This window comes from Nymphalis io, chromosome 7 (genome assembly GCF_905147045.1).
Source record: "Nymphalis io chromosome 7, ilAglIoxx1.1, whole genome shotgun sequence".
Taxonomy (NCBI): domain Eukaryota; kingdom Metazoa; phylum Arthropoda; class Insecta; order Lepidoptera; family Nymphalidae; genus Nymphalis; species Nymphalis io.
In genome coordinates this window covers 3,606,033-3,630,331 of record NC_065894.1, presented here as the reverse complement: position 1 = coordinate 3,630,331, position 24,299 = coordinate 3,606,033, and the positions used below count along the sequence as shown (strand labels likewise).

Genomic DNA, 24,299 nt, shown 5'->3' with positions numbered 1-24,299 from the left:
AAAATTTCATTATATTAAACTATTATTTATATTATAAAAAGGCCTTGCCTTTTTTCACAGCATTAAATAATTATAATTATCCGAAAGTAATATAGTACTAGTTACTAGTTCTGTAAAAAATCATTTTGTATCTCACATAAATAGAAACATTAAAAGTCGCATACAGTGATACGTTTTCTTAGGAGTATTCTATTAAAACCTGTCAATGCCTCATTGGTGGGCTTAGGCCTACTCTCCGATTGAGAAGACGGTTAGGAGCTTTTCCCAACACGCTGTTTTTTTTTATATTTGCCGGGAGGGCAAATGACTCTACTCCACCTGATGGTAACTGGTAGTAGAGTCCAAACGCGACGACGGCCAGTACAGACGGGAAAAAGGTTCTGCACTAGCCGCCTTCGCCTTGCCGGCCCGCAAGATGCCTCTTCACGCCTCGTTTGAAGGAACCCGGGTTGTAAGAGGAGGGGAACACGTGAGCTGGTAAGGAATTCCATTTTTTGGAAGTGCGACAAAGAAAGGAGTTGCCAAATTTCTTTGTTCGCGATGTAATTGATGCCACAGTTAGGCGGTGACACCGAGAACCAGCTCGCGTGGACTTAAGAAGGAAGGGGGAAGCAGGAATTAGAGAGAATAATTCCTCAGAGCAAATTTATGTTTAAAATTTATGATTTAAATTTAAAATTTATGTTTGTGCCAGAAATAAAACATAGTCCAGAAAAAGTCTTTCAAACCAGGAATTGCAATGTGCAGCTTTTGAAGCCAACTACTTTATAAAAAGAATCAAATAAGCTTAGTAGTATTAAGCTTAATGGATCAGAACTGAACAAAGTCCAGTGTAATATCTTTATAATATTTGGATTTAATTAGAAAAAAAAATCCTTTCATTCGCTAAAGAAAATTAATATCTACACAAGACCTTTATAAAGAGCTCCATCCTCGAAATTTTATCCCACATTTTCAGTAATTCAACGCTTTCATATCCCAGTCAAGGCCTAAAGCCCGTCTAGAAAAATTGATATTAATGTATCACAACGATAACAATGGCTTATAAAATTGCAAAGATCTTTGATCGTGCAATGCCTTTGTACTTGCTTTATGGAAATTTTGAAAGGTTTTCGTTTCCTTATACTTTCATATAAGGTGCTAAACAAACGTATAATATATTCATTCCTAAGAAAAGATTTGTATGCATTGTATACAGGTAAGAAATATTTTCATAAGTTTTGTGACGTAATTGTTTCAAGTCTTTTGCTAACGAAGAAAAAGTATATTTTCTCACTACATAATTTGATATAAAACATTAGTCGAGAGTTTCAAAAACTATCATCGACCGATAGATACGCCGTTTATCTTGAGTCTAATCACTTACGCTACGAACCTGTTACTAAGCGATAAAACCGTGTAGCTTCCATTGATTTTTAATGAAAATATTTGACTTAATAGTAATTGATCGGTCATTTAAAAATAATCGCTATAGCAATTTTAAGTAGCAATGTTTAGTGGTAATATTATAAACAGCCTGAGAAACTTTGAGAAAAATTATACAATGTTTATGAGTCTAGATAACATTTCAATTTTAATATCTTTAAATATTTAAATATAAAAAAACTCTAAAAGCTTTTTAATTGCAGTTTAAATTTAAATTTAGAAATAAAAGTAATACAAAAACTATGTACTTGGAATAAAAGGTTTTTCGGCTCTCTATATACAGTTTTATCGAGCCTGAATGTATTGAAAGGAAAATCTAACGCTATTTTATTACGGGTGTATATTTGATGGCTCAAAGCCACATAGCACTGAAAATTGAGAGCGTGGCATGAAAAAGATAAACAAAAATTTTAAAGCCAGCTTATCCGGCGACCTCACTGTGGATTTGTGGGTTGGAAGTATATTTTAAAAGTTGACTATTCTAATTTGTTTTTGTTTTGACCTTTGCTATTTTGCTAAAATAAAAAGAAATAAGCATAAAAAGCATATAAGTATACATAAGCACAGATTATATATTTAATTATCTGATAGTCGTCTTCTAATCGCCAAAATATACATAGGTGAGGCATGATATTATGATAATATTTTAATATAATTAATTATATTATGATAATATATATTATATATAATTCATTCCATTGAATTTGTTAGTGATGAGATGTGAAGTCTTATCCGCTCAATATTGCATTCAGCCATGTATCTTATTATATTAGAATAATTTAAATGTGAGAATTATTCTTTTAACTTTTTAAATTTTCAGATTTATAATAAAATTTTCAGAGAATTTTATTTTATAAAAAATTAATAAAAAAATTACAAAGATTGAATTGCTTTTTAATGCAATACGATGTTTCTTAAATAAAGTTTTCTTTTTAAACTTTATTTTTTTATTATGTTTGAAGATATTAAATGATGTATGCGTTCTTTAAGCGGCATGAAACGCTTGTAATTATGGAATGCATTAAAATATATTAAGCATTAGGTAGGCGGATTATAAAATAACTAGTATGTTAATCATCAATTCTTTTTTGTACTAAATATAACTTTTACTTTGTAAAGATAATTTTCCTTTAGTATATATTTTTTATATAGGTGCACAAATAGAATACCATCAGGATATAAATTAAAATTACCGATTTATATAATTTTAAGCTAGATTATATACATTCCTAAGCATTTGTACACGGCATGCTCATTAAAATAATATTAATACAGTCAGTTGTTTTTTATATCATAATCATATTGTACATATTTATTTTATAATTGTTGAAATAATGTACTTAAGATCAGATAAAGATTTGGAAGGAAAATAAAACAATAACTTAAATCACAACAATGTTCGTTCAAATATGTGATAATTAATCAACGTCCGGACAATTCATACGAACTTTTTATTCGGGGCGTATTCTCTCACTCGTGTGTAATTAATTGCGTTTCTGATGTATTGTAAGATAATATATTTGTATATAGAACACTAATACAAATGTTTTTAATGTTATTATGAAGTACAGAATGTTATGGATCTTCACTCTTCTACCTTTATTGAGCTTTTTTATAAGCATCCTTAGACATTAATTTTAAAATTTTCTATTTGGTGTATTTTAAGATGAAATATTTTTAGATTATTTGAATTTCGAATAAGTATATGATCACATAGTATATTTATTTGAAACAAACATGTAATTTGTTACAGTTTTTGTCTCAGCATTAAGATAGTCTTACAGTAACAGCCTGTTAATGTCCCACTGCTGGGCTAAGGCTTCCTCTCCCTTTTGAGGAGAAGGTTGTGGAGCTTATTCCACCACGCTGCTCCAATGCGGGTTGGTAGAATACACATGTGGCAGAATTTCAATGAAATTAGACACATGCAGGTTTCCTCACGATGTTTTCCTTCACCGTTAAGCACGAGATGAATTATAATCACAAATTAAGCACATGAAAATACAGTGGTGCTTGCCCGGGTTTGAACCCACGATCATCGGATAAGATAGTCTTAAGGATTGTTTTTTTATTTCTCTATACTAAATAACATGAGTAGGTTACACTACTAACCATTAATATGTGCATTTCTTAATTTATTGCCAAACAGTAATATTTTGTATTGCTTTAAGCTGATAAGTGAGCCAGTGTAATTACAAACTGGGCATAACTTCTTAGCACACATTGTCTGTAAGGCTTTGATCCCTTAACCTAACCTATATTCTTAAAATAGACGCCAATCTAGGGAACTTTTATTAAAAAAACTGTATTTGTTATTTAAACATCATTTTTTCCTAATCGATACATAAAAACTATCATATAAATTAAAATCTGTATATTTTTTAATTCTTTAACGAAATATAAATCTAGGTTAACATACATGTACAATTATAATTATTTATCTGTGCGTAGTATTGGCGTTAATTACTGGAAGCTGTTAAGGAAAATGGTGGAAAGAATCATCGAAGTCGACTAAAGCAATTTATTTGGAGATCGATATAACAGATTAGTATTGGTTTGGTTTGTCTATTCTTCTTATACCTTGTTATGGCCGCTTTGACGAAGGACGTGTTCATTGGGCCAATAATTGTCGGAGATTTTTTATTCGGAGGCTCTAATCATCTTTACAAAACAATTTGGATATTTTAGTTGTAAAATTACTCATTCGAACATTTATGCAAATTAGTGATATGATTTCGTTTATATTTCAATGAAATATAAATTATATTGACTAATTAGTCTAGAGGCTAGCTTATAAATATTTTTCCAGTCAGATATTTTAAATAGGAACATTATTGCAAGTCTTTGGTGCATTCCAGTTAATTCTAAGCCTAGGTAATTATAGACAAGAAATATAATATATTAGTCATTATATTTGATGAGCTAATTATATTGTGTGTTGTGTGAGAAAAGTGAGTTAGAAATTAAGGTCTTAAAAGCATATAAATTGAAAATATTATGATAACAATCAGCGCCAATATATCAAAATACATGAATACCTGATCTGACACAGAAGCGGACTCAATAACGACGTTAAAGTAAAATTTTGTTGCCTTGTCTATATTTTGAAGTTATCTCAAAATATATAAAATTAGTTTTAACTCTTATTGAATAGGGATTTTCTGAGACATTTTTATGCGTTAATCATTCCTTGATAAACCTGAGGCAGGAAAGGTTTCGAATAATGGTATTGTTGTAAACTCAATGTATTCTATTGATATTGATCAAACATAAATACGTAGAAGTTAAACGTAGAAGTTAAAATTTAAATATTGTAATACTGTACAAATATAATATAGAACCGAGATGGTGCGGTGGATATGATCGTTAGGATACCTGCAAGCATTGGTTATGAAATTCTGACATGTGCTAGATACACAACCATCTCAGAAAGGATGCGATAAGTTTCTTAAGAGCAGAAAAGAGAGGTATACGTTTCTGAGTTTTTGATTTTACCACTTGTAATTTGCGTTCAAATATTTGGAAACATCGCTTCCAACTTTTATTGGTCGTTATCTTTTTTAAAAGTGTACTTAGTGCAAAGTTTCAAGAGAAAACTTAGGGATTTAGTTTTGAATTTACATTCAGCAAATCAACTCTCTTATATAAAACTATTAAGAATTTCTGCTTGAACCGATACTTGGATATAATTCTTTCTTAGTTCATTATTACTAGAGTTTTTAATATATTTTTGACTTACTTGATAAAAATAACTTAATTCAGCATATTAATATACAAAAGCTGGTTTTTAAGTGTCTTTTCATTATCAATTTGTACAAACTGCAATAAAAGCAGAATTTAAGATGCTTTTTATAGTAAAATTATTATATATTTCATTTATTTTAAGCTATGTACAGTCATTTTTATATTATATAAAATAAAAATAAGAAAAGAAAACAAAATACGCATTACAAATTTATAGAAAAAAACACGCCGTCTTAAAGATCGTCCTGTGGCAATTAGTAATTAAATTAATAATTATATATTAATTAAATTATTTATTACGTTAAGCAATGACTAAATATGCGAAGCTTAAGACCTTTATGATATTTATGGATATGAATAAATTCATCATTTTTTTTTTAAATAATGATGGTCTATCTGTCGGCCTCTGTTAAAGATTCACGTGTCGTAAAAGCCGGCATGGTGATAGTTTACATTTTAGTAAATATATTGGATATTTTCTATTTCAGAATACAAAATGGTTGCCAGCGAGTAATCAATACTCTGTATTCCTATTTACACGCCCACACGAATGAAAGCGTAAAAAATAATTATTCATATAAAATTAGAAAGAGATATTTTTATTTTATTTTGGATTGTCAAATTATTCAGAGTTATAATGTGTAAGTTCTTTTAGATTTATTTAAAATGGACTGGAAAATTGAAGGTGGCCCAAAACATACAAACATTCATTTTTATTCATAAAGAAGTTTTTTTATAAACGTATGTAATATAGGCAGGCGTACGGGCAAACGGGCCATCTGATGGTAAGTGGTTACCACTGCCTTACCATATTGATGCTGTATTAAATATTAACTAACCTTACATCACGAATGCGTCACCAACCTTAGAAACTAAGATGTCAAGTTCCTTGCGCCTGCAGTCATACTAGCTCACTTACCCCTTCAAACGAAATACAATAATACTAAGTATTGTTCTTTGGACGGTAGAATATGTGTTGAGTGTGTGGTACCTGTCAAACAAACAAACCACCAAGCCAACTTTTGAGTTTTTACTCGGTATAAAATTTAATTAATGTATACATCGTTTAAACTTATTCATTCAACGCGTCTTTGCGTAACGAACAACTAATTCATTAATTTTCATTCGATATCGACTTTATAGTAAAAATACTGCATATAAATAAAATAAAATTGGTTTCTGAGTGAAAAGGAATGTTTAGAGAGTAAGTAATGTAAATCTCACCAACACTTTTATTAAATTCTATTAATGCTTAATTATAAAGGCAAGAAACTACACAATTTATGATCTAAAATAAAAACAAATCCAAACAAAACTTATACGAACTAGAGGACTTAAGTAATATGTTTATAGAAAATATATATTGTAAATAATGTCAATGCTTTGACGTTTCTAATATAGTTTTTTTTTTTATGAGATGTATACTCGTAGGTATGAAGAATACTTATGTGCTAAATGATTCATTTCGTACTCGGCAGTGGAGGAAAAAATCGTAATGATTCCTGCATGTGTATATGTTTGAAATTTGTGCCACATGTGTATCCAACCCGCACTGGAGCAGTGTGGTGAAATAAACTCCAATCCTTCTTCTAAAATGTCCTCTACCTCCTCAGTGACATTCATAGTTTTTACTTTTAAATTTTAGCTAGAGAGAATTCGATTATTAGAATTTCTCGTTTAAATTTTTAACAAACGAATGGAACATTTAGGTTATCTGCAGTAACTTTTAATGAATCCAATTTTGTCAGAAAACATTTTCAAATATTTTGGAGCCTTGAGAGTGATCTTTCAAATAAAAAATAAGGGTATTTTAAATATGAAAAAATATTGTATAGAGAATTTGTTTTTATTATAGAACTAGTCGCTCTGCATGATTTCGCCCGCATCAAACATTACCGCTACCCAATTGGGAGCCCTTGGGTCATAACGTGATACTATATAGTCTAACATCTTTCTCAATAAATGAATTAGCTTTCGGAAATACATATTTTCAAATCAGTAATCAGACTACAATAAAATACAACTTATGCACTTAAAAATGAAACTTCCAATATGTTATATATTGTTTGATAAAACTTTCTAAAACTAATATTTCTTGACAACATTTTTAAGTTTTCAATAAAAAAACTACCGAACTAGTCAGAGAATAACAAACACAGACTTAAAATAGCTCATAGAAAATTTGATAACTTAAGTTGTAAAAAGTACTGAAATTTAAATGTGGAAGAATGAAGATAAATATAATAATATGTTTACGAGTATTCGATAAGCTAAAAATTCATGTGTTAAGTGTTATACACGATGATGATGATGCATCAAGATTAACGGCTTTCGGCCTTACTCATAAACGGTGCTAAGCGACTGTTTACTTAAACACGGCCTTCTTTCTTTCTGTCATTATTTAATTGATATTCGATATAAAATCAACACATTGCTTAAATACCAGCTGAAAAACGTATGAGTAAGGCCGTTTATGTATAAATGTTTTGTAGTGGATGATGTTAAAAAATAATTCATCTAAAATATCAATCGCCAATATTGATCGCCGACCCGTCTGCCAAGCGTGGCGATTATGGCATATCCCCTCAATGATTCGCGCAACTAAACCACGGCCCCTAGTCCCCGGCAGCCCTGTTTGCAGGCAGCGCAAGATCGGCCAACGTGGAAATCCTTGGGGGAGGCCTTTGTCCAGCAGTGGACGTCTTTCGGCTGATATGATGAAAATATCAACAGTAACAGCCTGTAAATGTCCCACTGCTGGGCTAAGGCCTCCTCTCCCTTTTTGAGGAGAAGGTTTGGAGCTTATTCCACCACGCTGCTCCAATGCGGGTTGGCGGAATACACATGTGGCAGAATTTCGATGAAATTAGACACATGCAGGTTTCCTCACGATGTTTTCCTTCACCGAAAAGCACGAGATGAATTATAAAAGAAATTAAGCACATGAAAATTCAGAGGTGCTTGCCCGGGTTTGAACCCACGTTCATCGGTTAAGATTTACGCGTTCTTACCACTGGGCCATCTCGACTATATAAATATCAACAGTGTTCTTATTTTTTTATTAGTTTTAAGTTCGCTTCTACCTATTATATTGAACGAAAGAAACTTTTCGAACCAAATTTTTTTAATTTTATTTCTTAATGCTATAATTTTAATTATATAATTTTAGTATATAATACTGCACCGTTGTACAATTTTATTTTGTTGATGTAAAATCAAATTATATAGGTATATTTCAAAAAATGATTAACGAAAAATATACAAATTGACCATTTTAGTGTTTAGAAAATTGCAAAATCAATCAATGCAAAATAAATATTGTTTTATATTGTCTTAAAAACAGCTGTTCTAATAAGAAGGTTATAAATGTTATAACAGCAACTATAAATTTCAATATAATATGATAAATATAAGAATGTTGCTTAAGTAATTATATTAAGAACGTGCATTTTCTAGTAACATAGTACGGTTCAATCTTAAAACAACGTTAGTTCCCCGCCGGCACTAAGACAGTCTTTCTGTTTGCCGTGTTTATCTTTTTTCCAACTTCAAGGAAACATTGTAAACATGAAAACGTAATTTTCAGAACTCGTTGTCGCTTGCTTCACGCCTCGCAAGCTGCGATGAGAGCTTCGGATATTTAATTTAGATTGTATGTGATTAGTTGTTTATATTAAAATATAAATAATACATATATAATATAAAAACTAAACGAAAAAAAAGTAGAAATAAATATGTTTTCGTGATTAAAAGTTAACGGTTTTATGTATACATGTTGTTTAGGGGATGATGAGTTAAACAATGTCTTCTTTTTGAAATATCAAATTAATGATGAGAGAAAGAGATAAGTAGTTATTTTAAATAGGTTTTTATAAGTAATGTCTCCACCCGGAACCGGTACACTTCCGTAAGCACCCCTGCCTGGAGTTCCCAGGGCGGATCGCTCACGAGAAGTATCATTGCTGTCCATGACACCGTATGGTAACCATGTATCGCTCTCACCGCTGTGACTCACCGCAGAAGAGCCTTTTTACGAGCGGTGAAAGCGTCCACCCATATGGTTTTTTTTATTTTTTTTTTTATTCAATAGGTAGGCGACAAGCTTATGGGCCATTTGATGGTAAGTGGTCACCAACGCCCATAGACATTATCATTGTAAGAAATGTTAACCATTGCTTACATCACCAATGCGCCACCAACAAATAAAAAAATCTGATGAGTGGGTGGTTCCTACCCAGACGAGCTTGCACGAAGTTCTACCACCGTACGCTATGGAGCACACCACATTAGCGTATAAACGCCGGTAAGGTTTTTCCAGCCCTTCTACGTTGGACAGGAGGTGGCCTAAGGCGGCAGCGGCATTGAAGAGCTGGTCAAAATTTATCCTACTTAAACTACAAAAGAGGGTGGATAATTAATTCCTCCAATTCGCTAACGAATTCACCATTCCTCTGATGCTGCAAATGTTTATGGATAGTGATAATAACTTGATATCATGTGGTGCGACTGTGCGTGTTGCTTGTATAAAAAATATTAGTTCACTGAACAATGTCCAACGAAAGAAGAATTATTCCTCGGTTGCACATCTTGCAATTCATTTCAATGTAGAAGGCATATGTACATAAATAATAATTTGTTAGAACATAGAACCAAGCTTTGGACATATTACACATTTCCATTTGAATTATACTGGTATTATGTTGTTCCACTGCTTTCGTGAGAAAAAAGCTTGGAGCGTATTTCACCATGCTGCTCCAATGCGATTTGATGGTACATTTGCGGCAGGAGTTAACTCAAAACATGTTTTTTATGTAATACTTCAATTCCAAGCACAATATTATAAATACAAATAAAATTCCTTTTCATGAATTTGGATGGACCTTGCCGGGACTCGAGTTCGTAATCTTTAGTTAAGATTCCATGCTCTAGCAACTGGGCCATCTCAGTAATGTATTATATTGATATGTTTCAATATTATTAAATAGTTCAGATCCCTGAACTATTCATCTCTCATCATATCACGTTTATAATAAACATTATATCCTAGACCTCATCTTTGGTATTAGAAGTGGAGCCCACTTACTATTATGCGGCCCACCTGCTCACTTGCCTTACTTCCGTTAATATATAATAAAATAAGATAAAGTATTTCCGTGTTCGATCATCATTATAGCAAACATTTACCCAACCAATTTACTCCATTAAATACGTTATATAATAAGCAAAATATATTTATTTATTATATATGAAAATTATATAAACGATAATATTTACTGATATATTATTTCGTAGTAAGCACAATTATAATTCAATATAATTAAAATTTGTCTGAAATTATATCTCAATTGTATTAACTAAATTATTTTGTGTAATTAAGTCGCTTAAATAGAATTTTATCATTAATTAAATTGCTTAAATGTGTTAAGATATTTTATATGTTTAATTTAAAAGTGGCACCCAACATGGGCTGCTATGTTTGTCATCATCATTTAGTAAAATAATGAAACGCTATAAATTTCCAAAGTATAATAATATTAAAAATTCAGTTAGCAAATATATATTGTTGTATAACATATTTCATAACATTGTTACCATTTAGAACTACTCATGAAAAATACGTGTCAACTTTGTTTATATCCATATAACCTTTTCACTTTATTCTACGCGTACATATAATGCAACAAGTAACATATTAGATATTAGAATAAGCTAAAATAACTCCTGTTGGTATGTTTTTATGATACGTTATAGCTTGGAAAATTTATTAGTTACTGCATAAAATAAGTAAAACAAATTTTGTTCCTTTATAAACTGTATGTAGAGCGTGAACGGACCTCAATATTAATATCCTTTGACAGTCAGTGATGCTTTGATATAAAGGAAAAAAATATTAATTACGTTGACGTCAAACAACATATAAATGCCTGATATACAATATAATACGACTTAATTATAACTTTATTAAAATAGTAAATAACTTAAATATAGTAGTTAATATAGAAAACAAAATATTGGTTTCAGAATAGTTTTTATTTTACATTTAACGTAGAGAATTATGTTAACTTGCTTGATTATGAAATCTTTGATAACGAGTTATAGAGAAAAAGTTTGTAAAAAACAACAGCTAAACTTAAGCTTAAACTTGCAAGAATATAACTTTCTTTATCACTTTGAAAAACTGTAACAGAGACCAGCAAAACTTTTTATATTATTTTATCTTAAACTCCAGAAGAATATAAAAAAGTGATAGAAATTACAAGATCGTTAAAGGGTTCCCGGCGTTTTCTTTGACAAGGCAATGTTTAATGATAAAAGTTGCATTCTCGACGTCTCAGTTTTTTAAAGAATAATTGAAGTATGCATTTAAAGCCAAGGCGGACGAGATCGTAATAAAAGTAAGATTAAGACAAAGGAGATCGCGGCGGTCGGGGTAATTAAGATTAAGTGGACACTTTTGTCAAGCATAATTTAGGACTTATGACTATATTTTCAACGTCCTTCAATGTTTTCAGAAGAATTAATTTGATATTTATTTGATGAGTAATTAAAATGCATTCGTATTTTGAAATTCTTTTTCTTGTTTTTATGAGACAATATAAAACGAAAAAAATATTTAAAATTAATAAAAAACTTGTACTTTGTTATATATTCTACTCTTAACAAACTTCAAAATGAAATGCGCTACAGAAATTAATTGCGTGGAAAACAGGACATGGGACACTTTCAAAGAGATACGTTTCTGACAAAAAATGCAATTCACGCTGTTAGTAATATTGAATTTCTCGCGTTTTTTTAATTCAATAAATATTTATTGCACTTTATAATAAAATAAAATAAGTATAATTATGACAGCAGTTCCTTAATATATTAAATATTTTTTAAATACAACTATGAGATATGGAGATATTATAATAAGAGAAATAGGAAATAGGAATATAAAATAAGAGAAGTAATAGAAATTCGGAGACATACATTTTTTATAGAATAGGTAGGCGAACGGGCAAATGAGCCACTTGATAGTAAGTGGTCACCACCACTCGTAAACATTGGTTTTATAAGAAGTATTTATCATCCCTTACATCGCTAATGCACCACCAATCTTCGGAACTCAGATGCTATGTCCCTCGTGCCTGTAGTTTACCGGCTCACTCACCCTTCAAAACGGAACACAGCAATACTAAGTTCTGCTGCTTTGCGGTTTCACAAAGTCCACCTAGTACTACACATAATTTAAAAGAAAAATTTATTTCGTGAAGAAAAAAATTCATGTCACTCTTTAGATGTCAACTTGTCAAGATTCATCAAAATTTTACTCGGCTTTATCCAACTGATTATGTCGTAGACGGAAGGAGATAGATATATAGATTTTGATTCTCAATTCATGTCATTTAATAACATAATTATTTAATAAAAATATGAAGATAATAAGTACGATTATTTTACTATTAAGACTTATATAACAAAATTAAACAATACAAACAAATAATTTCACAATCGAATAATTTTAAGTATTTTTTTTATAGTATAAGTAGGCGGACGAGCATATGGGCCACCTGATGGTGAACACCAACGCCCATAGACATTGGCATTATAAGAAATGTTAATCCTCAACCATGTTTAAAAGCGTTTATGCTATTGTGTCTGGTCTTTTTGTTTCGTTTAATAGTTAAAATTATTTAGTGTGTAGATAATACTTTTTTTATTTTAACCTTAAGCTTAAAATTCAGCTATGTTATCTTAAGATATTTCTATAAATTATTAAAGGTATTTTTATTGTACTGGTCGTTGGAGAATCTGATCTATGTGGTTCTCAACGAATGCATTAAAGCAATGTAGTAGACTAACTTGCAATTCCTTCTAGTTTAAAGAGAAAGCGTTACTATGAGAAGTCTTCTATATAATGCAATATTTTTTAATTATCGTTTGAATTAAATACATTATTATGTTGAATAATTGTAAGTTACTCTGTGTAATATCTTTTTTCTGATTAATATTCTTTCAAGTTAATTCTAATTGGAAGTCGTACTTAGAAAGATTTCTTCATTGTTTTAATTTCGAGAAAATAAAAGCTAAAGCTTCTTTTGTTATAGTATTTTATTTAAAACGGAATTGTAAAATTTAATTTAAAAATCATTAATTTGCTTCGCTTTAATCTTCTTATAACAATACTTATTGTTACAAATATTGATAAAGACGTTTGGACAAAAAGATAGGTTAATGACATATCCTAAAAGAATCAATTACGTTTTCTACAAGGTATTTCTTTCAAAGAATATAAAATTGAAGAAGAAAACATCTTTGAAACATTGTATTCAAGCACATGAAATTGATACACTATTAAAATGGAAATAGAATTTAAAAATAAGAAGAGAATTCAATTATATCTACACATTCTAATAGTACTCCCTATGTTTCTTCGTTTAAAACACTAAAAATGTTTGCGTTAGATAGCCTGCCTATGGAGAAAGGTATTCATGTGTGTAAACTATATAACTTTTTGGTACGACATCAAATACCAACCCGGAGTTTGAACCTAGAGCCATGAAGCCTGAGGCTCATATGGCCCTATAAAATAGTTACTAAAATAATGATATGACAATGTATTACGTAAATCTAATAGCAAGTATTGTAAAATATAAAATGTAACACGTTATTGATGTTGAAAAAAAAATATACTTTTAATAAAATTACTTTTTCTAGTATATAAAGTAAGAAACTTTATTGGGACATTGGGAGGCAATTTTTATTTATACCTTATCAAGTTGGTAGGCATTCGATTTAACTTGTACAATCAGTGTGACGGCGGCGTGTGATTGACCTGTGACTGTGTGAGTTCGACTAGTAAGCTGAGTACACAATGAAGTGAAATTGGGTTTGGTGATTTTATAATTATGATATGAGCTAACTGGCCACGATGGTTCAGTAGCTAGAACAACTGAATGTTAATCGATAATTGTGGATTCGAGACTTGAACAGCAACGCTGAGTTTTCATGAGTTTAATACTCGTAAGTATTTACAGCTGGCAGCGGTTGGAGATTAAGAGCTGAAAATCGAGCTCAGTGGCTTGCCATTGGAGAGACCTATGTCTAGCAGTGGACGCGAAAAGGGTGATGATGATGATGATGATGAAGTATTTACAATTCATCTTACGTTTGATGGTGAAGGAAAACATCGCGAAGAAACCTGCGAGTACGGATGACTATTACCTATTTCACCAGTAACGACAACTGAAAAGGGACCACCGCTATTCTACCGCCAAATAATAATTCGTAGCATTAGTTTTGTTAAGTATTGTTGTATTTCTGTTTAAAGGGTCAGTGTTACTACAGACTGAAGGGATATATATCACATTTCTTAAATTTGTGGTCGCATTGACGATATAAAGGATGGTTAATTTACAGTGCGTACTGCACTAAGTAAGCGGTGGTGATAGCTTACCATTATATGACCCATTTACCAGTTTCGATGTTCATATTGAAAAAATAATAATTCGTCAATGTTCATTCGTCTTTATAGAACAAGTTTCAACTCGATAAATCCGGCTAATAGTCTGAAATCTTAGCGTGTTTGAAAGCGCGGACCCTGTACGTCTAATAAGCTCGGATTCAATAGGCTGTAATTTATGTCCCTTCCGACCTTCTATTAACGGCTATTATACACGAGTACTCATTGTATGCTAAGACTGTTCATGTCTAATAAGGGTTTGAGAAATTAACAACATACTGAATATATATTGCTTTTATATCGAATGAGTTAAGCCTGCGCCGTTGTTCGTGTGACTTTGATATTAGTGATTTAAGACTTTCGAATATATTCTGGGAAATATATTTATTACCGGCTCTAAAGTTAACTTTTATCTTAATCGGAGCTATATACCATTTTCATTTAAATTTTTATTAAAATCCATCCCCAGTTTATCTGTTAAATAGAAAATAATTTAATGAATGATATATTAGTATTAAATTTCGATGGATTTAGTAAAAGAGCGACTGCCTCGTTAGTTTATCTTATAAATTTGCAGATTCAGAGTTTATAAAAGTTAAAAAGAGCTCAGTAAAACGTATTTTTATTTTTCTGTCCAGAAATTCTTATTACTAGCCCGAAGTCTAAAAGTTGGCAGTGCATACACTCCCGTGTCTAAGGAAACACGTAAAGCTTGTACCTGAACTCTTCGTCGTTGGGTCGAATTTGCTATTAGGATCATCATCATATCAGCCGAAAGACGTCCACTGCTGGACAAAGGCCTCCACCAAGGATTTCCACGTTGGCCGGTCTTGCGCTGCCCGCATCCAACGGCTTCCCGCGACTCAATTATAATTATGAATTATTAATTTTATCCTAACTCGCTGTTAGGATAAAATGATATATATATCTAGTAATTTTTAGAGTGAGAGAAAAGGGAGTGGCTTGTGGTTTTGCACACAGCTGTGAATTATAATATAATATTATTTATGTATTTGGAGTCTCCTTTAAAAATGCCCATTGTGCCCAAAATCGATCGGCAGGACTTCTTCACCATTAAAAAGGACGATCGATCTTAAAATCATTTTAAAATATATTAGCACAATCAGACTTTTTAGTTTTATTATATGTGAGATATCTTATTTCTTTTAAAATATTATTTTAAGAAACAAGATAAAAGAAAAAAGATTAAAGTGAAAAGTTTTATTTATTTATTTATTTAAAAAAATTTTTGCCCACCACATTGAGTAGTATGACAAAAGGCGGACTTAATGCCTAAAGGCATTCTCTACCAGTCAACCTTTAGGCTAAGGCAGTAATTAATAGACGAAAATATACATACATACAAATATAACAACAAAAAATAATATATGAATAATATATACGTATATATATATACACACATACAGATATATAATATACATATACACACACACACACACATATATATAAATTCTATTATCTATCTGTGAAACAATTCATTTTTCAAACATTGGATATCAAAGTCCCCGTTTCTTTAAAACACTCGAGATCATTAGTTATATTACAAATATATATAACGTTTAAATTAACGAGTTTTCTTGTATCAGTTCAGTTGGTTTGAATACATCATTAGTATCCTAGTTTTTTTTATTTAGTTGATAGAACTAAATTTAAAATAAAACAAGTTATAACTGGATCGATGTGGTTAGACAACTCCCGAATATATCATTTGTTATCATATTGATGAATTTGAATGAAATGTAAGCTGTAATATAAATGTGTAATGTATGTTAATAATTATTTATCGAAGTAAAACTTCCTTGAACATGCGTTCTTATTTATCAATTTATATCACGTAACATAATGTCTTCACACACAGGTATTTAGGAAGAAAATAACTAATTAGTTAAAAGTTGTGTTGATAAGTTTTTCATGATATATATAGTGCGAACGAAATTCACGAAACTTGACCCGAAAGGGCGAATGGCGGTAGATTTGGGCTTTTAATTGCCCATTTATATGCGTCATTTCATAAGAAAAAAGACTAATAACGAATAGTTTTCTTATGGTTTCGTTTTGGAAGAATAAGAACTGTATGGTTGACATACTCCTCATAACTGTAAATAGTTGGAAGTGTGTACACTCCCGTGCCTCGGAAAGCACGTAAAGCTGTTGGTCCTGCGCCTGAACTCTTTCCGGTTGTGTCGGATTACCGTACTATCGGATTATGAGAGTTAGGGAATAGAAAGTACACCTGTGTTTGCGCACACACTTGTGCACGATAATATCTCCTGCGTAGTTGGCTAATCTCTCTTAAGATTAGCCGCCCTGGCCGAAATCAGTTTGGAGAACATTATTATTAACTGTAAATACTACAAAATAACATAAAATTCAATTGTTATTCAATTGTTTTGTATTTTTTTTAATCGGATTTTCTTTGGATAATTTATTACTTGTAATAATTTGTTGCGTATTAAAATTGTTGTTTTTGTTGTTACGATAACTAGAAAGCTTTTGCAGTTTATGAGTTCGAAATTTGTAGTCGAGCTATACAAGTTTTTTAGTAAAAGTTTGTAACGAGTTACTCTGAGCTCGGTGTTTATTTATAAACACAAATTATATTAATTTGAATTAAAATAAAATGCGCAAGTTTTATAGTATCGTTTGTGACATAAAGAAGTGTTTATATAAAAGTCCATGATGAATAAATTAGAGGTACAATTATCTACTTAAATGCTATTACGTTTAAGTTTTAACTTATAACTCTTCACATAGCTGTGGTGGTCGTTTTCAGATTAAGTACTTACATACTGCAAAAGAGACAAATTATTCATATAACGGACTAGTTTTATTGTTTACGTTTTAAGTCCCAATTGTCTAAAGTTGAACCATTGCAAGATAATTACTATAGTAATAAAACGGTATCTTTTTATTGTTCAAATCTTTATGCAACATAATACGGAGAACAAAACAGTACTATTTGTGCGACCACCCAAAACACATTTTGTATGAGTACAGCCACGTAATAATTTATGTTTGAAATTTCGTTAAAAGTCTATTAAAACTATTAATTGAGTTGTTACCTAATTTTAGTGCCTGAAAAATTAAAAAAAATCTTTATAACGTTATGATATGATACACAGTATTTGATTTGTTAGGCGAAGATATATATATGTATAGATTTTTAAATTTATTTTAAAATAGCATAAAACAAATAAACAATAATTGTATAAAAATAGTTTTTCTCTGATGTCATTTGTTTTCAATTTAAATTATCAAATCAAAATATACTTAATTTAACAGAACTTGTAAATAGATAGAAATATATCTTTAAATATTTTAATTATTTATTATTATAAAACGATATTCGTGGAGAATGTTAAAATGATTACCTTTACACGCTTCTTTGATTAATATAAGATTGGTTTGAAATATTGTTTTTTTTTTTTTTATAGAATAGGAAGGCGGACGAGCATATGGGCCACCTGATGGGAAGTGGTTACCAAACGCAATTAGACATTGGCATTGTAAGAAATGTCAACCATCGCTTATACAGCCAATGCGCCACCAACCTTGGGAACTAAGATTTTATGTCCCTTGTGCCTGTAATTACACTGACTCACTCACCCTTCAAACTGGAACACAACAATAACAAGTACTGCTGTTTTGCGGTAGAATATCTGATGAGTGGGTGGTACCTACCCAGACGAGCTTGCACAAAGCTCTACCACCAGTAAAAAGTTTCAGCTTTTAATAGAAATATTTGTTATATTGCACATATTATATTGTATATATTTGATTAGGTATCATTTACTCATCGTATAGTCTACCACCAAATAACAATATTCAGTATTGTTGTGTTTCGGTTCAAAAGCTGTGTGAACTAGTGAAACTACATACAAGATATCAAACAATATCGAAGTGAAGAAAATTATCAATTATAATAATTTGAATCATTTTTAATAATGACATTGAAATAATTGGTGGTAAGGTGTTGTTTCAACCCGATTGGGTAGGTATCATCTGCTCATCACATCTTTTACTACCAAACAGCAATACTTACTTTCCTTATCTTGTTTTGTTTTAGTTCCAAAGGTTTTTGGCACATTGAAGGAATTGTTAAAAATTCTTATAACGCCATTTTTTTTAGGGTTGGAGTCCATTTACCATAAGGTAGCCCTTTCGCATATCAGCTTTCTAATTTAATAAAAAATAATAATAATAAGTATTCAAAATTCAGTAGGTGTACATTATAAAGTATATAATACATGTACTTTATACACACAATAACAGTTAATCTACATTATAAAGTAAATTTTTACATTTCATAAAGTTATTACTAAATCTAAAGCTCTAACATTATAAAGGTTTAAGAGCTCCGTCAGATAATCTCAAAATAATGTAATTGTAGGGCTATTTCTTTGAGCTGATCCTCTCACGCTCGTACAACCATCAAAAGTCGAAAATCCGTGAAATATTCAAATTGTTACGATCATTGATCTTTCCTTATTTATAAATGCAGACATGTGGAATCATGAACGGATATTACTTCAACTAATATGTACGTCCTTTTCACTACTTTTCGGTTAAATAAACCAGTAGACATTGTATCATTATTATTCACAATTAACTAAATAGATATGTTATTTAATTATACACAATGGCACTTACTACTACAACTTGGGGACTTCCGATCTTATAAATAATGTATAAGTAAAAAAGAAAGAAAATATTCAAAACAATCACTCACAATAAGTCGTAAGCTCCAATCACTGCAATATATTTGTATTTTTATACCTAGAAGTTTAGAGTTGTGTGCCTGAAGGACTCGATGGTGCAATAAACTAAGTATAGTTTCGCTCGAAGACACGGGTGAGCGAAAGTTAAAGTTGTTCGAAGACGTCGCACCAACAATGAGGTAACTAGCGAAGTTAGTGACGGTAAGTTAGTTTAACCAGTAATCAGAATTTGATATCGAGATAAGGAAGTGCATACGATTGTGATAAAAGCTTGTAGCTGGTTATGTGAGACTGGTGGTGTACTTTCTTGAATCTATGGCATTGTTTATGTCATTGTTAGTTTGTCTGAGATGATCGAATCGTGAAAAAAGTTACCTCTTTATAATTTTAATGGTGCAGATATATATATTTGGAATAAGGGCAACTTTGTAGGTAAAAGTTAAGATTTATCCAAATATTAGGTCCTTAGATGTGAAATTAATTAATAAAAGCCGAGATGGCCCAGTTGTAAGAACGCGTGAATCTTAACTGATGATCGTGGGTTCAAACCCGGGTAAGCACCACTGAATTTTCTTGTGCTAAATTTGTGATTATGATTCATCTCGTGCTTTACGGTGAAGGAAAACATCGTGAGGAAACCTGCATGTGTCTAATTTCACTGAAATTCTGCCACATGTGTATTCCACCAACCCGCACTGGAGCAGCGTGGTGGAATAAGCTCCAAACCTTCTCCTCAAAAAAGGGAGAGGAGGCCTTTAGCCCAGCAGTGGGACGTTCACAGGCTGTTATGGAATGTGAAATTAGCGTTTTGTCGTACTGACAAAGCACTTTGATCTGAAATATCTTCTCTTTGGTTAAGAATTCCAAATTCAAATTTATAAATTCATTTAGATGGTACATTTGAGTTTTGAAAACAATCATTGGCGTCGCTTATTACCGCACAATGGAACACATGAAATATCAGTATATTTAGGAGTACGAGTTCTACTGTGGCACCAGTGCTGCAGAAACAGTTCGAAGGACTAATGATGTGTACGGCGCTGGTGTCGCAAAAGAAAGCACGGTACGTTTTTGGTTTCAACGTTTTTGTTCTGGAAATTTCGACCTTCAGAACCAAACCCGTGGACGACCGGAGACCAAAGTGGAAAATGAAGAATTAAAGGCCATTGTGGAAGCGGATCCATCACAAAGCACTTCAGAGATAACTGAAGGATTCGGGGTAAGTAACAAAACTGTATTAATCCACTTGAAGCAAATCGGGAAGTAAGAAAACTTAAACGATAGGTACCTCATGAATTGAGTGAATTGAACTTGCAAACACGCGTCGACTGCTGTGTTATTTTGCTCAACCGACACAATAATGAAGGGATTTTAAATCGAATCATTACTTGTGATGAAAATTGGATACTGTACGATAATCGGTAGCGCTCGTCAGCGCTCGCAACCCTGCTCGTGGCTGAACCCTGGAGACCCAGCGAAATCCTGCCCTAAACGAAAATTGACTCAGAAAAAGTTACATGTGAGTGTTTGGTGGACCAGCACCGGTGTCGTTCACTACAGCTTTCTAAAATCTGGCCAAACGATTACGGCAGATATCTATTGTCAACAACTGCAAACCATGAAGGAAGAACTAGCTGCTAAATAACCGAGATTGGTCAATCGCTCTAGGCCACAGCTGCTTCACGACAACGCAAGACCACAGACTGCACAACAAACAACCACTAAGTTAGATGAGCTACAATTGGAATGTCTGCGACATCCACCGTTCTTCACGGACCTTGCTCCAACAGATTACATTTTTTTCCGGAATTTGAACAACTTCTTACAGGGAAAAAAATTCAACTCCGATGCGGTAGTCCAAACCGCCTTCAAAGAGTTTATTGATTCTCGCCTCATGGTTTTTTTAGTAAAGGGATCAATGAACTTCCTATGAGATGGCAAAATTGCATAGATAACAACGGTGCATACTTTGATTAATTAAATATATTTTACAAATAAAAAAATTGACTTTATATTCCTCCCGTACAAAACGCCAATTTCATATGTAAGGACCTAATATTGTAAACAGAAATAGCATTACAGTATCCTACGTCTTTTTCACTCAAGCGTTTGTTTAAATATATTAACATTTTAAAAACTACTGGTTAACGTTACAAAGCATAATTGGCAATTTTTATTTACAGAAGACTATCAATAAATATGGTATTTATTTCAAGCAAAATTATTTAATTGCATGTTATATTGTAAGCAAGCAAATTGGTTATATAATTATATAGTAAATGTTTTTTAATTTTTAAACACGTAATAGATAAATATTTCATACTGTAAGAGAATTACTGCAAAAATATACGCGATATACAAATTTCAGTCATAGGTTATTTATATCAGTTATTTAAAAGCTAATTAAAGCTTTTGCTTGGAATGTCAATTTTCAACTGTCTACCTGTAAGAGTTGGAAAACTAATGTGATCATTTACAGTGAAATGTTCAATAATAGCTGAAATCTTAAATTTAGTTGTTTCAAGCCGATTGTATCGTGATAACAATTTGTATCAAAGACAATTCATTGTTTATTTGTACTTTTTATAATAATTTTAAAAAGTAATGATGTTTTTTCAGAAAAAATATCCAAAATACCATTTACATATAATGGAAAATCATTTAATTAAATATATCAAAACAAGAATGTACCTAACCCAGACCCAGTGGACCGCCCAGTTTTAGAACAGACCCAGAAGACCAGACTTTATACTTTTGTGAATATGCGAAGGTTCAATAGCGATTGCATTACTTACCTCTTTATAATATTACTATGACTGGTATAATATTATGATGAATTACTCTAGGTCGCGGGTTGGGGTAACGTCAGCATAATATACTTGTTGATAATGTCTCGTTGGTCTAGTGGCTAGATGTAAGGCCGAAGACACGGAGGTCTTGAGTTCAAATCTCAGCTAGGGCTATTTAGAAGTTATTCAGTGTTTCTGTTTTAGGTAAAGCCGTTGGACCTGCACCTGAACCCTTTCCAGTCGTGTTGGATTGCCGCACCGTGCCGAAGTAAATTTATGGTAAACACATTTTTGTATAATAATTGTTGTTGTCAATGTTAAAATGTTGTGAGATTTTTATCAAGATATTTATGTTATTCTTATATAATTGACGATTTTTTTTGAATGAGAATCTGGGTTAATGATAAGGTATACTTTTGAGAAATTAAAGGAGATGCTATTTACTGCTATTCTCTAATAAAATCAATTAACCACGGTAAATACCTTTCCAAAAAAAATTGACGTTCATTTATATAAAATAGGTAGGCGGACGAGTAAATAAGCCACGTGATGTTAACAGATAAGTCGCTACTACTGCCTACAGACTTGCGCTATATGAAACATTGACAACTCTTTACAATACCAATGCGCCATTGGAAACATTGGAAACTAAGAGGTTATGTCCCTTGTGCCTGTAGTTACACCGACTTGTACTTGAAATCGAAATACACTATACTACTAAATATTGCTGTTTGAAGGTAGCATATGTGATAAATACCTAACCGAGCTGGCATTAACCCTTGCCACGAAGTATTTCATTAAAAAAACCATTCACTTGAATATTGTTAGATATCATATTTAAAATTCGAAAAATCATCAAAATTACCGATTCAAGTATTCACGGAGCAAATCAAAATAGCAGGAAAATGGTTAAGGCTAGGCGAAGCGCCATTTTGTATTCTATAATCGGTTTATGCAGAGGTTAATATGCTCATCGTGGCTTTAATACCTTGGACTTAAGTGTCTAGGCAATTAGTGGGATTTATAAACCTTCTGCAATTTCTTCATTTAATTTTAAAAGCTAAATACTATATAATATAAAGACTAATTTTCTGCATTTATTTTAAATAATAGAATAAAAAAATATTACTTGATTATTAAATGAAGATTTTTTAAATTTTCAGGCTTAAGTTAATTTATTTTTAAATCTGTGTTAAATTATGAGGACAATTGATAAGCACGAAGAAATAATAATGTCTGTTATTGATTTTTATAATAGATGGTGTAGGCCAACTTGACCATCGGGTCACCACCGCCCATAGAAACTAACACTGCAAGAAATATTGATCCTAGTCAACATCCATCGGAATTAAAATGTTTTGTTCCCTGTGCCTGCTTTACTTGCCTTTTGCAATACTTTGAAGTGCCGATTACGTCATAAGTGATACCTTCCCGGGCTTTCACGAAGCCCTACCAAGTAAACCAATTTATTAAACAAAATATTTAAAAAGGGTAAGGCAAGTATATCACTTTCATATTTTTCTGGACATACCAACTCCAAGTTCGTAATGTTGTATTATTTGTTGGAAATCCCAATAAAATAAATGAATAATTCTCAATAAAATAAATGTAATATAATACCATATGTTCCAATATAATAAGAAACATTTAATATCGATTAGCTTGTTATCTATTTTATGAATAAGAAACATTCTGAATAAGAAACATTATTTTTTTTCTATAAACTTATAAAGAAAATACTTTAACCTTTGTATTGCTAGGAATCAAAATCTTTGTCTAGTTCTTTATACATAAATACTGTCTTCTTTTGGGGCTTATTGAAAATACAGTAAAGCTTTGTTAAAAGTTTTATTAGCGCACAACAAAAGCGTTTTAACCAGAGAATGACGATAAAGACACAATAACGCTTGCAGTCTAAAATACATTTACGATGAGATTTAAAAGAAAATATTTATACACAAAAGGCTTAACGATCTTAAAAAAACAATCCCCTTTTTGAAAAACATTTTCATATACATTATATAATGCTTATAACTCATGAATTGTATATTACCCTTATGATGATATTGTCCTCCTGATTGATTTCACAGACAAACAGCAGAAAATCTGCAAACATTCAAATTTAAACCTTAAAAATTATATTTAAATTTGCTATAC

General features: G+C 31.4%; 1 protein-coding gene across 1 annotated transcript in view; it reads right to left on the bottom strand.

Moving 5' to 3' along the window:
* Positions 1–271: 271 nt before the first annotated feature.
* The window catches only part of LOC126769612 (uncharacterized), a 553,155-nt gene continuing 529,127 nt past the window's right edge, over positions 272–24,299 (bottom strand). The window contains exon 3 of the mRNA XM_050488483.1: positions 272–318. The gene's annotated coding sequence lies outside the window, so the exon portion shown is untranslated. The remainder of the gene's footprint in view (positions 319–24,299) is intronic.